The sequence below is a fragment of the Euprymna scolopes genome, chromosome 32 (assembly GCF_053919585.1).
Source record: "Euprymna scolopes isolate OS-2025 chromosome 32, ASM5391958v1, whole genome shotgun sequence".
In the NCBI taxonomy this organism is placed as follows: Eukaryota; Metazoa; Mollusca; class Cephalopoda; order Sepiida; family Sepiolidae; genus Euprymna; species Euprymna scolopes.
Genome location: NC_136513.1, coordinates 37,342,998 through 37,357,997, shown reverse-complemented (window position 1 = coordinate 37,357,997; position 15,000 = coordinate 37,342,998). Strand labels below are relative to the sequence as shown.

At 34.7% G+C, this 15,000-nt stretch overlaps 1 protein-coding gene across 1 annotated transcript in view; it reads left to right on the top strand.

The window, feature by feature from the left end:
- LOC145256265 (von Willebrand factor A domain-containing protein 7-like) overlaps nt 1–15,000 on the top strand; it is a 246,407-nt gene that overhangs the window by 14,297 nt on the left and 217,110 nt on the right. The gene's annotated exons all lie outside the window — the stretch shown is intronic.

The following is a 15,000-nucleotide window of genomic DNA, read 5'->3' as shown; positions in this document are numbered from 1 at the left end:
CATAAACTATATATATAGAAATACATAAGAATACAACTAATTTGGCAAGAGTACAGATAGATGCATACACACATAGAAATATACAAATGGAATGAATAAACATGGGAGGGTATATCAAATAATATAAAAATATATAAATCTAAGTACACACGGTCATAAAGTAAATACATAGACACATACATATACACATAGACACACAGATATATAAGATAGGGGAAGTAAAGAATGAAATCAGGCGAGGATAAAGTATATTAGTAGTATTTTAATAAATTATAGAAATCAGTGACATTTTTAAATTTATTTAAATTTTATATCTAAACTAAATTACTTAAAAGATGGTTTTTATAATGTTTGCAATTAATTGAATTTTCGTGCTTCTTATTTAATAATTTATCTCTTTCTCTAAAAGTAAGTATAAATAATTTCTCATAAAGACATAGGTAGCAAGGCGAGTTTAAAGATGAACAGGTTTTAGCTTTCTTTAAAATTTTCCAATTTACTATTGGGGAGTAACCTTGCTCTACTAGTTCATTGTAATATTTAGACAAGGAAGTTCTATTTTTGTACTCATTATTTTCAAAAGAGCACTTGTGACCGGTAAATCTTTCTTTAAAATTGTTATTTGTCATTCCTATGTAATATTTTTTTTCATTCGGATTTTCCTTAGTAGAAATAGTTGCTTGGTACACTACAGAAGTAATTTGACAATTTCCTTTAAGAGGGCATTTTGATTTAATTCTACAGTTACAACTTTCGGGAGCAATGTGTGTGCTATTTTTGTTTAATATTTTGTTATTATGTTTTTTAATTATTTTTTCAAGGTTTTCATTACAGCTATAACTAAGTTTTATTGTATTTTTATTGAAAATTTTATGTAGTATGTTATTCATAGGAAAGTGCTTTTTAATTAAGTTTAAGAATTTCATTCCTAGATTTGTTTTAAGTTTCAGATTAAAAGGGGGATTGTACCACAGGATTTTTCTCTTACGGTTTCTATTTGTATTTGTGTTTGGGTGTCTTGGTTCTATGAACTCAATTTGGGTGTTTTTGTATCCACTATCCTTAAGGGCCCTGTTATAGAAATATTTATGTTTATTAAATGTTTCAAGATTAGAAGAATTGTCACTGATTCTTTTACTAATGGATTTGGGGATATGCCTAATGATAGATTTTGGGTGATTTGATAGGGGGTGTACATAAATTGGGTTTGAGTTTTCCTTCCTATATGGTTGGTAGATGCCTTTCCTTCAATCAAAGTTCACATCCAAAAAATTTACAGTTTTAACATCTGATATAATATCCACTTTTAATTTAATTCTACGGAATTCATTTAAGATAATCTTTTTGGTTCTTTCACATTTAGGGCCGTTGAATTCCTTTATAATCATCAGTCCATCATCACGATACAAGCCTATATCCATGACATTGATGTCTTTGGTTAAGTTGTATAGTATGAATAGACCTACTAAGTCTGTCATTTCAGCAGAATCCAAAGACCCCATGGAAATGTCAAACAGGTCATTTTGATATTTTTCAACCACTGATCATTTCCACTAATCAATGTAGTATTTCTACATGTCCGTATAATTTCAATTTCAGTGTCTTTTATATCAGACAGGAGTTTAGCAAACTCCATCACCTCTTCGAATAGTTCCTTAGATATGGAGGGATAGTAATTCACAATATCGAATTGTAAGAAAGTACAATTCTTTTTATTATGTATATTGGAAAACCATGGATTAATACAGCGGATACCATTAAATGGTTTTCCAATATACATAATAGGTTCGCTTAATTCCAGATGATCTTGAGAAACTGTTGAAATCTTTTGGAATCAAGTAAAACGTAACTGTACTCCAGAAGTCAGTTCTGCTTCGCACAGCAAACATTCTACGTCAGGTGCTTTCCATCTAATTGTCTTTTTGACTATCCTTACTAGCTTTGGTGTAAAAGACCGCTCTTGAGTGAAAAAAAAACGGTGTAAAACATCACAACGCTATGAAGTTAACAACATACTACTACTACTACTACTACTACTACTACTACTCATAATAATAATAATAAGAAGAAGAAGAAGAATTATAATAATAATAAGAAAAAGAATATAATCTATTGTATATATATATACATATACATATATATATATATATATATATATATATATGTTCTCAGTATTTACTTCAACAGTTCCCATCATATGAGTAAAACTTTGTAGTAGGATGAAAATACACTTATGGTAAGTAAGCTTCGCAGGAACATTGATATTTCATTTTCGGGAAATTCGTCAAGCAAATAACTTGATAATGTCTCCGGAAATGAAGCATAAGAGTTTCTGTGTAGCTTACTTGCCATAAAACGATAGATAGATAGATAGATAGATAGATAGATAGATAGATAAGACATGCATACATATACATAGAAATATACTGAGATAGATCGTTTTTTATAAATATTCGCGCTATATAGAATAGACTTGTGTTCATTTTTAGAAATAAATACTAATTAATCTCAAATTAATCCCTATTAAAACCTGTCTGCCAAGTGGATACCATAATACTTACTTCGCTGCACCATATCATAACAAAGGTCCATACAAAATTTTAGCCTGATCGGTCCAGTAGTTGCTAGAGAATATGAAACAGACAGACAAAGAAAATATAATAAAGACAGACTGACAGAACGACAGACATCCTGACATACAAATTCGAAACAAGCACGAGAAAGAATGCAAAAAAACGTACAAACGCATGTGTTAAGTTCTAAATCAACCTCCACTGTTTGATAAATGTCAACCGCAATTGACACCAATTCGTCCTCTCGTTAACATCCCTAACCCTAACCACATCCATTCAATCCCACAACCCATTCCCTAAATCTGCACATTAACACACACACACACGCACACACGCACACACACATGCACACAAACATACACGCCCACATACACACAAACACGCAAACCCACATGCACACCCCCACGCAGACAAGCATGCACACCCACATGCAGCAATACACACAAGGTCGTATAAAACATGATGCACCTGACATTAGTTACCACCCTGTTTGAGGCGACACTTCACAGAAAACAAATACGAATATTTTCCTAATATGCAATGCAACTGTGACCAAATAGACGTCGGCCCACGTGGTTTTTGGAATGACACGCCTAATTGGACAAAGAAGAAAAATAAAACATTTATTAAAAGTTTGTTTAGTCCCTTTCTCTCTCACGCCGTTTTTTTTTTTTTTGTTTTTTTTTGTTTTTTTTTTGTGGCGTTTATTTTCATGTCGCCAAATGGATAACTTAGAACGCAAACTTATTACTTATACGTAAGTGATTTAATTCTCTCCCACTGCAAGAACTGCAAGAAAAGACACCAGGGTTGGAAAGTGGGATTGACAAGTCAGTGTCTACGAGAAGGGGCACTCTGACCTGCAAAAATATGCCTGGCCAGCCCCGTTGGCATTCTCCGGTAAGGGCGCCTCAGGTGATTAGCAATAAACTAACCCTATTCTCAAATAGAAAAGGCAAAAAAAAGCCTGGGAGGGTGGACCTCCTAGAACTGTAATCAACAAGGGTCAAATCATTACAGGAATGCTCTAATCTCTTTATTTATTTATTTTTTACATAGGCATCACCACTTATCAAGGCCAAGAGCCCACTCGAGGATAAGGGTTAAAGAATGTACAGTAGAAATTGGACAATATAGTAATGGTTAGTAATGGAAATTCGGTAAATCTGTTAACTTATATGGAACGGCCCATCAAAAACTTGTTTAAGTTAGACTTGAAGACAACCCATATTGTAATCAGCTGGAAAGCAGGAAAACGGAAGGCAATTCCATAGGCGTACAGTTCTAAGAAAGAAGCTTTGCTCATAGGTTCGAGAATAAAAATCACTACTTTCCCACGTAGCGCGCAAGGTAACCTGTTAATGTCCAGGAACATTTTAATTGCAAGCCCGCTTGCAAAAGGCTTTAAATTCTGTAAAAGTATTATAGGAACGTGTAATGAATTATTAGCATGCTACTACTTAGTAGAAGTTCTACCAGATCAGGTACCAGATTCCTGACAAAACGAATACCAAAAATTGATGTTATTTGTGTGTGAAAATATCAGCGGCAGCGAAGGATTGCTGACGTGTGAAGAGATTAGCAGCAGCAGTAACTGAAAAAAGAGCATATGCAAATTAGGAAGTGTGCGCGAACAGAAAAGGGGGAAAAAGGAGAAGAAATGCATAACGTGGTTGGAGAAGAAACGTGCGCGTCGAAGAAAATGGACGTGTAATGTCGAGGATTAGTATGGGCCGGCTGTGGTCGGCATGCGGTCTGAGGAAAGAACCATGCTAGATGGACATGTGGCAACGAGATACTTTTTAAGTGGTGTTGAGACGGACAGTAACATATAAAACTTTTGTTAAAAATCAGATTTTTCTTTATTTCTTTATTTTATTTGTTTTTAACTGACACGTTAGACGTGTTTTTAACTTTTCTTTTGCAAATTTCAATCATGCCAAAGCAAAGTTCCCCCCTCTCAAAAAAAAAACACATTTCCTCTGCAAAACAACCAAACCAAAAACCATGAATATATATTTAAACATATAAAGAATTGAAGCATAAAAACTTGTTCCCAAATTACCGAATTTAGCATTAAATAATTCGAAAAAAAAGTTGATATGCCGCAAAACAAAACAACCAAACCAAACTTCATGAATAAATAATTGACGATATAAAGAACTTGAAGCATAAAAGCGTTAGCAAAATTACTAGATCTTCCACTAAATAACCTCAAAATGGTTGATATACCGTAAAATAAAACAATCAAAGCAAACTGCCTGAAGATTTTATCCAGGAATTAAGCGTAAACGTTTCTGTGTAGCTTATTTGTCGTAAATCTATTTTCATACAAATACTTAGATAGATATAGAGATAGCTAGATACATGATGATTGCAACGTCTTGTCAGACGAGTGCCACTCCCTCAGACACTGAAAGTTCATGAGCCCGAAAATGACATATAGTCCTGCCGGCGAATTCACATGCTCAAGCAGACATGACACTAAAGACGGTCATTGGTATACATACATATATATATATATACACGCACGCACACATACATACATATATACACATATCACACACATATATACATGCATGCATACACAATACACATTACGCACACATACATATACATACACACACATGCAAGCATACACAAGACGGTCATTGGTATACATACATATAAATATATGCATGCATACATACATACATACATACATACATACATACATGTCTATAAGCATACGCTCATATATACCCATATACATACACAATTCATAATACACAAACATACATATACATACCCACATGCATGCATACACATATACATACATATACACACACAGATATAAATACATACATATACTTACACATACATATACGTACACATATGCACATATATATATACATACACTTACTTACATATACATACACATGCATATATATGCATTCATACGCATACACACATATATGCACATATACACATACATATACATACACACATGCATACATACACATACACATATATGCATATACACACATACATGCATACAAACATATATAAATGTATATACATACACACACAAACATATATATACACAGACACATATACATACATATACACATAGATATAAATACATATAAACACACATGTACATATATAAATATACAGACACACATACATATATAAATATACATACACATATAAATATGATGATTGCAACGTCTTGCCAGACGAGTGCCACTTCCTCGGACACTTAAAGTCCATGAGCCCAAATGCCTAAGGGAGTATCTATACAAAAATGATGTTACAGAGTCTTAGCTTTGTACGACAGCTAAATCTCTCTCTCGGTTCAAAATGTTGAGATCCAGCAACAAGCAAGAGCAAGATAGCCAGCAACAAATTAAACTGCAGACCAGCTTAATGCGGGTACTGGTCTCCCGCTTTATGGTTTTTTAAATCAGAGATTTGCTTCTCCTAGAAAGGTTGCCTTCACCATGGCTTACGGGAGCCCTCTCCACCCCAACACATATATACATACACTTAAATATACACGGTGCTAGTTGGCCGTTGACCCCGAAAAAGGGTTCATTCGCCCTTTGAAAAGTCTTGTTTTTAATCCTTCAGGGAGACTAAATATACATACATATATACATACATAGATACATATAATGATGGCAGATTAATTGTTACATGCATCCAGCATTTCAGGCTACATACATACATACATACATGCATACATACATACATACATACACACATACATACATACATACATACATACATGCATGCATGCATGCATACATACATACATACATACATGCATGCATGCATGCATACATACATACATACATACATACATACATACATGCATACATACATACATGCATACATACATACATACATACATACATGCATACATACATACATACATACATACATGCATGCATACATACATACATACATACATACATGCATGCATGCATGCATACATACATACATACATACATACATACATGCATACATACATACATACATACATACATACATACATACATACATACATGGTAGCTTCCTTCGGTCTTATTAGTCAGCGTTGTTAAATACCAGTGACAAGTGGAGATTCTGGACAAATGGAAACATTTTTAGAATTTTGCATTTTTTAAAGAAAACAATATCCCAGTGTCTTAGTCAGATTGTGTAAAAATTACAGAAAGATATGATCAAAAGTAAAGAATCTATATCCTTCAATGACTTTGTGGACACCCTCTATTGCGTTCCGAAATTATAAACTGAACGTATCTTTCGAAACTACATTGGTTTATTATTTTGCGTTGCCCTAGTTGCTTCTGTAGATTTTTTTTTCTCCAGCTTTTCTATTATTTCAAGATTATTCGACGAAAAATCGAAAACGTTCATGATGCGTACGGAACATACATTTGATTTAGAATTTTGCATTTTTTTTAAGAAACCAATATCCCAATGTCTTAGTCAAATATGATCAAAAGTAAAGAATCTATATAAGTTCAAAATCCTTCAATGACTCTGTGGACACCCTCTATTGCGTTCCGAAATTATAAACGGAACGTATCTTTCTAAACTACATTGGTTTATTATTTTGCCGTCTAACTGACTTTACATGCGTTGCCCTAGTTGCTTCTGTAGATTTTTTTTTCTTTTTCTCCAGCTTTTCTATTATTTCAAGATTATTCGACGAAAAATCGGAAACGTTCATGATGCGTACGGAACATACATTGATTTTGTTCTGATTTGTTTTTTTACACAGAAAAAATATCATTTCAAAATTGCGAAAACATAAAAGGTATAATCAAACATAGGAATTATGCTACTTTTAAATGATTACGATTAGATGTTCCCTAAATAAAAATGTACACGTGTGTGTTTGTTCACTTAAAATTGTTATATTTTAAACGCAAACAAGTTATATTTGTTATTCAGAACATTTCGAATTTAAAACAAGGACAAATGATAAGAAAATAGACAACAAACAAAACATCTCGTAAGAATATTCTCATGCTAGAAAGAGAAAACAAAACGAATTCCCACGTTTACGCTGGAATTTTTGTGATGAAATGTTTGGCTTTATATTTGCTACAAGGGCGGGTGAGAGGTTTGATCCGCCAATCCTCTTGGATGATTATCTTGGCGAAATCGATTCCAACATTAAAGTGGACGGAGCTCGACATCGCAGTCTATAGCAACGTATTTTGGCCATGGAAACATAAAGTGATTATTGATCACATTTCCGGCTTATATTCGTGGACGCTCACAGAGTTGTTATAAAACGTTTGTCATTATAATCCGATGTTTCATATGAGGTGCCTTCAATAAGTTTCCAGACTTTTTTTTGCATGAGTACTTTTATTGATAGCACACACATGAAACTCTGGTTTCCTTCGAAGTAATCTCCTCCGGCTGCAAGGCACTTGTACCGTTCCAACAACTTCTGGAAGGCCCCATGTAAGTCTTCTGGTGTGAGGGTGCCAATGATCCTCATCACAGCTTCTTTCATCTCCTCAATTGTCTCATAACGACAGCCTCTAATGTTTTCCTTGGGCTTAAGGGGATTACCAAAAGTCACAAGGAAACAAGCTCTGTACTATAGAGAGGTTTAAGAACTGTCTTGGTGCCCATCTTGGTCAAATAATCTAATCTTCTCTCAGCACCCTTGGGGCAATCTTTACGCAAATCTTCCACATCTTCAATTCCTCGCAAATAGTTTTGTGTACAGTTCCCACACTGGCATCAAACTGTTCACTTATTGTCTCTGTAAACACACGACTGTTTTTATCCATGAAATTCTTTATTTGGCCAATCAACTCTGATGTTCTGACTTCATTATTCCTCCCACATCTCTCATCATCCCTCACAGACTTTCTACCTTCCTTGAATCTCTTATGCCACTTAAAGAAAAATGGTGTACGATTCATGCAAGATGGTCCAAAAGCAGTTTGAAGCATTCCATGCGTTTCTATGGCATTTTTTTTCAAGTTTAAAACAGAATTGTATTGCATGTCGTTTTTCTAAAGTGTCCTCACATACAGACTGCATTTTTGAAATCCACCAGCTGTGACAATCAGGCTTTAGTAGGATGTATTCCAATTCCTGCTGTAGCTGTTCGTTTCAACCTGAAATCATAAAAATTAATTATTCACTTCATGGGATATATAGCAATAAAATCCTGAATTTTCAAGGGTACAGCAATTTTAAACGCCTGTCCATAAAATTCTGGAAACTTATCGAAGATATTACGATTCCAATATTTTTCTCGATTCCGATACAATTACCGATTCCGATTCTGTTTCATTCATAAATCTCTAAATATTTAACGATAAAGTTGCTGTTTTTCCCGATTACCTTAAAAACACGTGTTAAATGTGCACATATTTTCTCAGACGTAAAAATACATTTGTAGGGCGGTGATCTATAGATTTTAGCGTTACTGGTACTTTTTATTTTATTTTATTTACATGGAAGTCACCACTTATCCAGGGCCGGAAGCGACTCGGGGATAAGGTTTTTTGGGTTTTTTTACAATAGTATTTTAAGATAAATAAATATTTATTATTTCATTATTACTATGAGCAGTGGAAGATATTTGTTTTAAACAGAATCAAATAGAAAAGATAATTAAAGGAACCGTTACGTCGCAAATAAACAAACAAATACAACAAATAAATAAAATATCGGTATTTTTTTCTCAACAAAAGTATTTTATTACCGTTACTCCTGGCACGGCTTAGAAAGTCTCTCGCTTCTACATGTTCATTTTACCTGGCTGGCGGTTCTCCTTCCTCCGACCGCATGCCGTATACAGCCGGCGAATTCTCGTCTGCGACTTCACACGTCTGTTTTCATTGCCGTCGACTTTCTTTCTTTCTGACCAAGAGTTGTATTTTTCTTCTTTTTCTTTTCTTTCCTCTTCTCGCGCACACTTCCTAATTTGCATATGCACCTTTTTTCTGCTTTGTGTGCTGGCCATCCTTCGCTGCTGTTGATACTTTCACACGCACTGTTACACCGATTTCGATACCCCAAAAATTTCCTATTTTTCCGACTTCCGATACTGAGTAATCGCCGTAACACTAAAAGGCACATCTTAGATGTCTTTCTGTGATGTCATCGATAATATTAATCTCACCTGTCTGTTTAAATGTATGTATGTATGTATGTATGTATGTTTGTCTAAAACGTTCGACAAAGGCGACCGATTTTCACGAGATCGGTATCATTTTGAAGATCAGCCCTTCGGACGACAAATATCGAAAAATTGGCTAGAATCATTAATTCCTCCACCCTCAACTGGGCACTTTTCTATAAGGAGGGGTCGCTTTTTCGCCGATATTTTAGAAAGTAATCCCTTTTTCGATTGACTAGCCTTAATTTAAACCTACGTCACTACCGGTTTGCCGATGGGCGCAACAGCAAAGACGTCACTTTTTTCATGTTCTTTTCCTCCTTCGCAGTACGGGTTCGAGCCTGCCTGCCTACTACCACTTTATTGTTATTTATTTATTTATTTATTTATTTTGCTCAACAAACACCTCCAAACATCCAGGCTAATCTTATTGAAAAATTTAAGATGGTTAAAACGCTAGCAGGCAATTAGGGAAATCGTATTGGAAGAATCAAAATTATATTCACATGAAATTTATTAGAATGAAGATTGTCGAAAGCAAAATACTATTCGAAAAAAAAACTAAGGTTTAGCACACTGGTCTCTCGAGTAAAGCTCCAGGTGAGTGAAAGGGGGAAATAGACACAAGTGCCGTAAAAAAAAAAGTGCGGAATAAATTCTAGATACGCAGTCAGTGAGAGGCAGTCCTTAAAGACTTCGTCGATGAGGCCACCTATAAAACAATTAAAGGGTTGAGTTATGATGCAATACCCGGCCGTTTTTTTTTTGTTTTTGTTTTTTTCTGTTTTTTGTTGTTTTTTTTTAATTTTATTTATTTATTTATTTACTTTCACCCCAAACAAGAGACAGTGCGACTAAGTTGTAACCAAATTGAGATCAGATTTGCAGAGATAATATGCGAGGAGTTGGGCAGCAAGATATCTGTTCACATTACATTTAAACTTCTGCATATCAGTACAGTCAGGAAATCAGTGGCCTAGGAGAGAATTCCAAAGCAGTTTGATTAGAATACTTTTCGGCATCTAGGGATTTCTATAGTGTAGGGTGGGATTTTGCTGCCTGTCGGGTTTGTCGGTGGTATTTACGTCGAGGGGGTACTAGTGCTTTTAGTTCGTCCAATCACTTGTAACACAGGGATAGGGATGCCACATTTCGACGATGAGACAGAGGTTGGAATTTAGCAGACAGTGCAGACAAATTAGGTTAGCAACTTTTCTTGTAACGCTATTTAGAAGCGAGAGATTAGTGGCAGATGTACCAGCCCAAATGTGGCAACAATACTCCATGCATGGGCGAATAGTGGCTTTGTAGAGATACAGGATACTCTCAAGTATGGGTAACCTTCTAGCACGGTAGAGAGAGCCCACCTTCCTCGCAGAAGCCATTGGCAATTACCTCAGTGTATTTGTTCCAATTCATGTTGTTTCTTAATGTTAATCCTAGAAGCTTGAGGGAAGTACTTTCAGGTAATGTATCCCACACAGATTCCAATCACTGCGAGATGACGCATTACGTGACGACACTCATAACGCTTAAACTCGCCTGGTTACCTCCCACGGACAGTAAATAACTCTTTTCGATGGCTGGGTCATCGCAACCTTTTTCTACTTTTGTGAAAAGAAAAAAAGAAAAAAATCGCCAACGTGAATATCATTCTGTGTTTAATGATCTACGAAAATGTTAAGTCGAATGTCAAATATTGTGTCCGATGATTGTTTGTCTTGTGGGAGTTGTAAATGTTGCAACAATCGCCGGAACAGTGTGAACTGAGCATGCCGTGTTCAATTCTCACCGCAGTTGTAAAAACAATTTCTTTAATATACTTAGAAAAATGACCCGCTTTCAGTTTCTAAATCGACCATTTTTCAATCAAATCGATTGATTTCCTGCTCGAGTTGAGGACGCATTGCGGTGCACTGAGAGAAAGAGTCACATGCTTCGCTGCAGTGACTTAGTCGACAATACATAGTTTACATAGTTTACATTGTGCTGTAGAAAAGCTACCGTCTATGTTATAAAATTATATATATATATATATATATATATATATATATATATATATATATATATATATATATATATATATATATAGGATAGAACGATACAATTGGCACCATAGAAAAAACGAAATAATTTAATTTCCGTTTGATGAAACCAGTTATATTTATTTATTCATTTATTGCTTGGTCAGTTGTGTACAAATCTCAAGAGCGATAAGAGCCTTCTATCATGTCTTAAAGTAGCATAATGCTCAACGAGCGAGATCAGAAGTGCACCGCTGTACAACTTATGCTCTTTGCCGATCAAAGTTATGACAATAGGGCCATTGCCTGCATCCTCAAAATGGAAATCCGTGCAGCTTAACGATTGAGGGCACAGCTCAACGAAGTTTCCGACCACGGTTATAATATTTGATGTGGTTTCAAGTGAGGGCCACATCATACCACCTCACATCTTCGAAGCCGGCTTGAAATCAACAACAAAGTGTACCTGAATGTGCTCAAGTGTGTGCTGATCCTCTGGTCCAATCAGGTGATCACTGGTAGGCCAGGGTGTGGCAGCAAAACTCGACGCCAGCCCACAAGTTCAAAGTGACCTAGGCTTCACTACAGGAGGAGTGTTACGACTTTGTTTCCTTCTCTCACCTGAACCCGTTGGACTACTTTGTTTGGTCATACGTCGAGAACACACATGAACTTCTACAACAAAGCCAGCTTGATCGCCGCCATCCGCCGAGTATTCGCAGAGTTCCCGCCGGCACTTGTGGAAAATTCAGACTCCCATTTCCGGACCCGTATCGAGGTGGTGATTGAGGATGAAGGCGACTGCATTAAATAAATGTCAGCTCTACTACATAATAAAGTTACCTGAATTGATTTTTTCAATAAAAGTTTTAAAATAAAGCTGTGGTGTTCTTTTTTTTTTTTTAGAGCGACAAATTTATCGTTCCAGCTGTAGAAATGTTATGGCTTGAATTAGTTGAAAGTGCAGAAGTCAGTTATGTTTCAATTGTGTTCTAAGCTGAAACATTCATTTCGAACGCGCTCCTGTCATATAAAATAACCTACTGTTCATTGAAGATGTTGTGTCTTTCTGCTTCTGTCGTAATACAACTTCTCAAATACGCTTGTGATGTTAGGTTGTAAAAAGGTGTTAACTTTGATCAAAATCGCCTGTTCATGCTTTCATCGGATTTTTTTTATTATCAGTACGTACAAAACCTAAGAACACTACCATATACATATAGTACATTTGTGTGAAATTTCACAAAAATCGGCCTGGCAATTTCAGAGTCCATAAGGAACGAACTCACACACACGCACACACACAAAGTTTCATTATATATATATATATATATATATATATATATATATATATATATATGTATATATATATGTATATATATATATATATATATATATATATATATATATATATATATATATATATATATATATACAGAGCAACTTACTTACGAACTATCGCAAAATCACTAGCAAACGATCTATATTCGAATCATTCTCTCTCCAAAACCACAACTTCCAAAATCAGACAACGGATAAAATCTTTCAACTCCGATCATAACAAAAAACTTAACAAAAAATTATCCAACTTAATTTCCAATAGCAAGTGGAGTTCCATCGGACGACCTGAACTTATTCAAAATCTAACCAAACGACCATAAACAAATATTGAAACAGAAGTCCTTAGCTTTGGTTTGAAATTCCCAACAGGGATCTTTCCTAAAAAAACAACTAATATGATCTCCCATAACTACAAACATGAAGACACCGACTTCATGAAAGGTTTTATCCAAGGCATTATATCCGCGACTGCCACTCAAACCATAGATACCGTCTTACCGAAACGTCACATAGACGCATTATCATATATGGCTAACGACGATAAAATCATTATCACACCTGCAGACAAAGGTGGCGGTTTTGTAATTATGGAAACAACAGAGTACAAGAATAAAATATTTCAACTCTTGCGAGATAAAAAAAATGCGAAGAAACTAATTCCGGTACAATACAAATAGAAACAACAAAATGTATAAGAAATTAATAAACAATAATAAAAACTGGTCTGCCTACATAGAGCCCCACCCTCTAATTCCAACCTTATATGGACTTCCTAAAACTCATAAAATTAACACACCAATTCGCCCAATTATCTCAGGTATTGGCAGCACCACACATAAAATAGCACAAGCAATCTCACAACTGTTAACCCCATTATAAAGCACCATCAGCAAATCCAACATTAAAAACTTCGGCGACCTACTCAATAAAATAAAAACCCTTAATATGAAAAACAAAACTCTAAACAGCCTTGACATAGAATCTCTATATACGAACATATCCACCAGGAAATGCCTTAATCTACTTCATGAACACCTCAACAAAATAAAAATCGAATTACATTTTCCAACTAACACATTAATAAACATAAATCTGTGTATTGATATGATGTATTTCACATTTAGTGGACTCTATTACAGGTTTTTAGAGTTTACTGAAAGTGGTCCCTTAAAATATAAATTACCTAAGGGTGCATCGTATTACAGGTACATAGATGACATTCTACTCTTTCTCCCCAAATCGTCGAATATTGATAATATCACTAACAAACTTAATAAAATAGAACCTACCATCAATTACACTTACGAAACTGAAAATAATAATTCCATATCTTGTCTAGACATACAATTAATTAATAATAATCAACTAAAATTCACAGTTCATCGTAAAACAACTAATAAGAATGATTATGTACATTTTTAATCGCAACACAATGACAACGTAAAAAAAGCATTAGAATTGGATTTTATCTAAGAGCTATGAGAATATGTAGCAAAGAATATCTAAACGATGAATTTGAATATATAGAAACTACATTCAAGAACTTACAATATCCCCAATACTTCCTATTTAACGCTAAAAAAAGGCCTTAAAAATCTATCAAAACCGAGATCAAAACAACTTCAAAAAAACCTAACACACAATAGAAGACTAATTGTTCCCACTAACGATAAAAATAATAACATTTATAAAAAAAACCTTAAAAAAATCGGCTTTCAAATAGTACAGAAAACCTCCCTAACGATAAAAGATTTAACTCGGAAATCTAAAACTAACAATAATAAACCATTAACACAAGCCAGAATTTATACCATATTGTGCCTTGATTGTGGCAAGATATACGTAGGAGAGACGCAGCTAAACCTTGTTAAAAGATTATATGAACACAAAAGAGACATAAAGAATAACAATACACTTA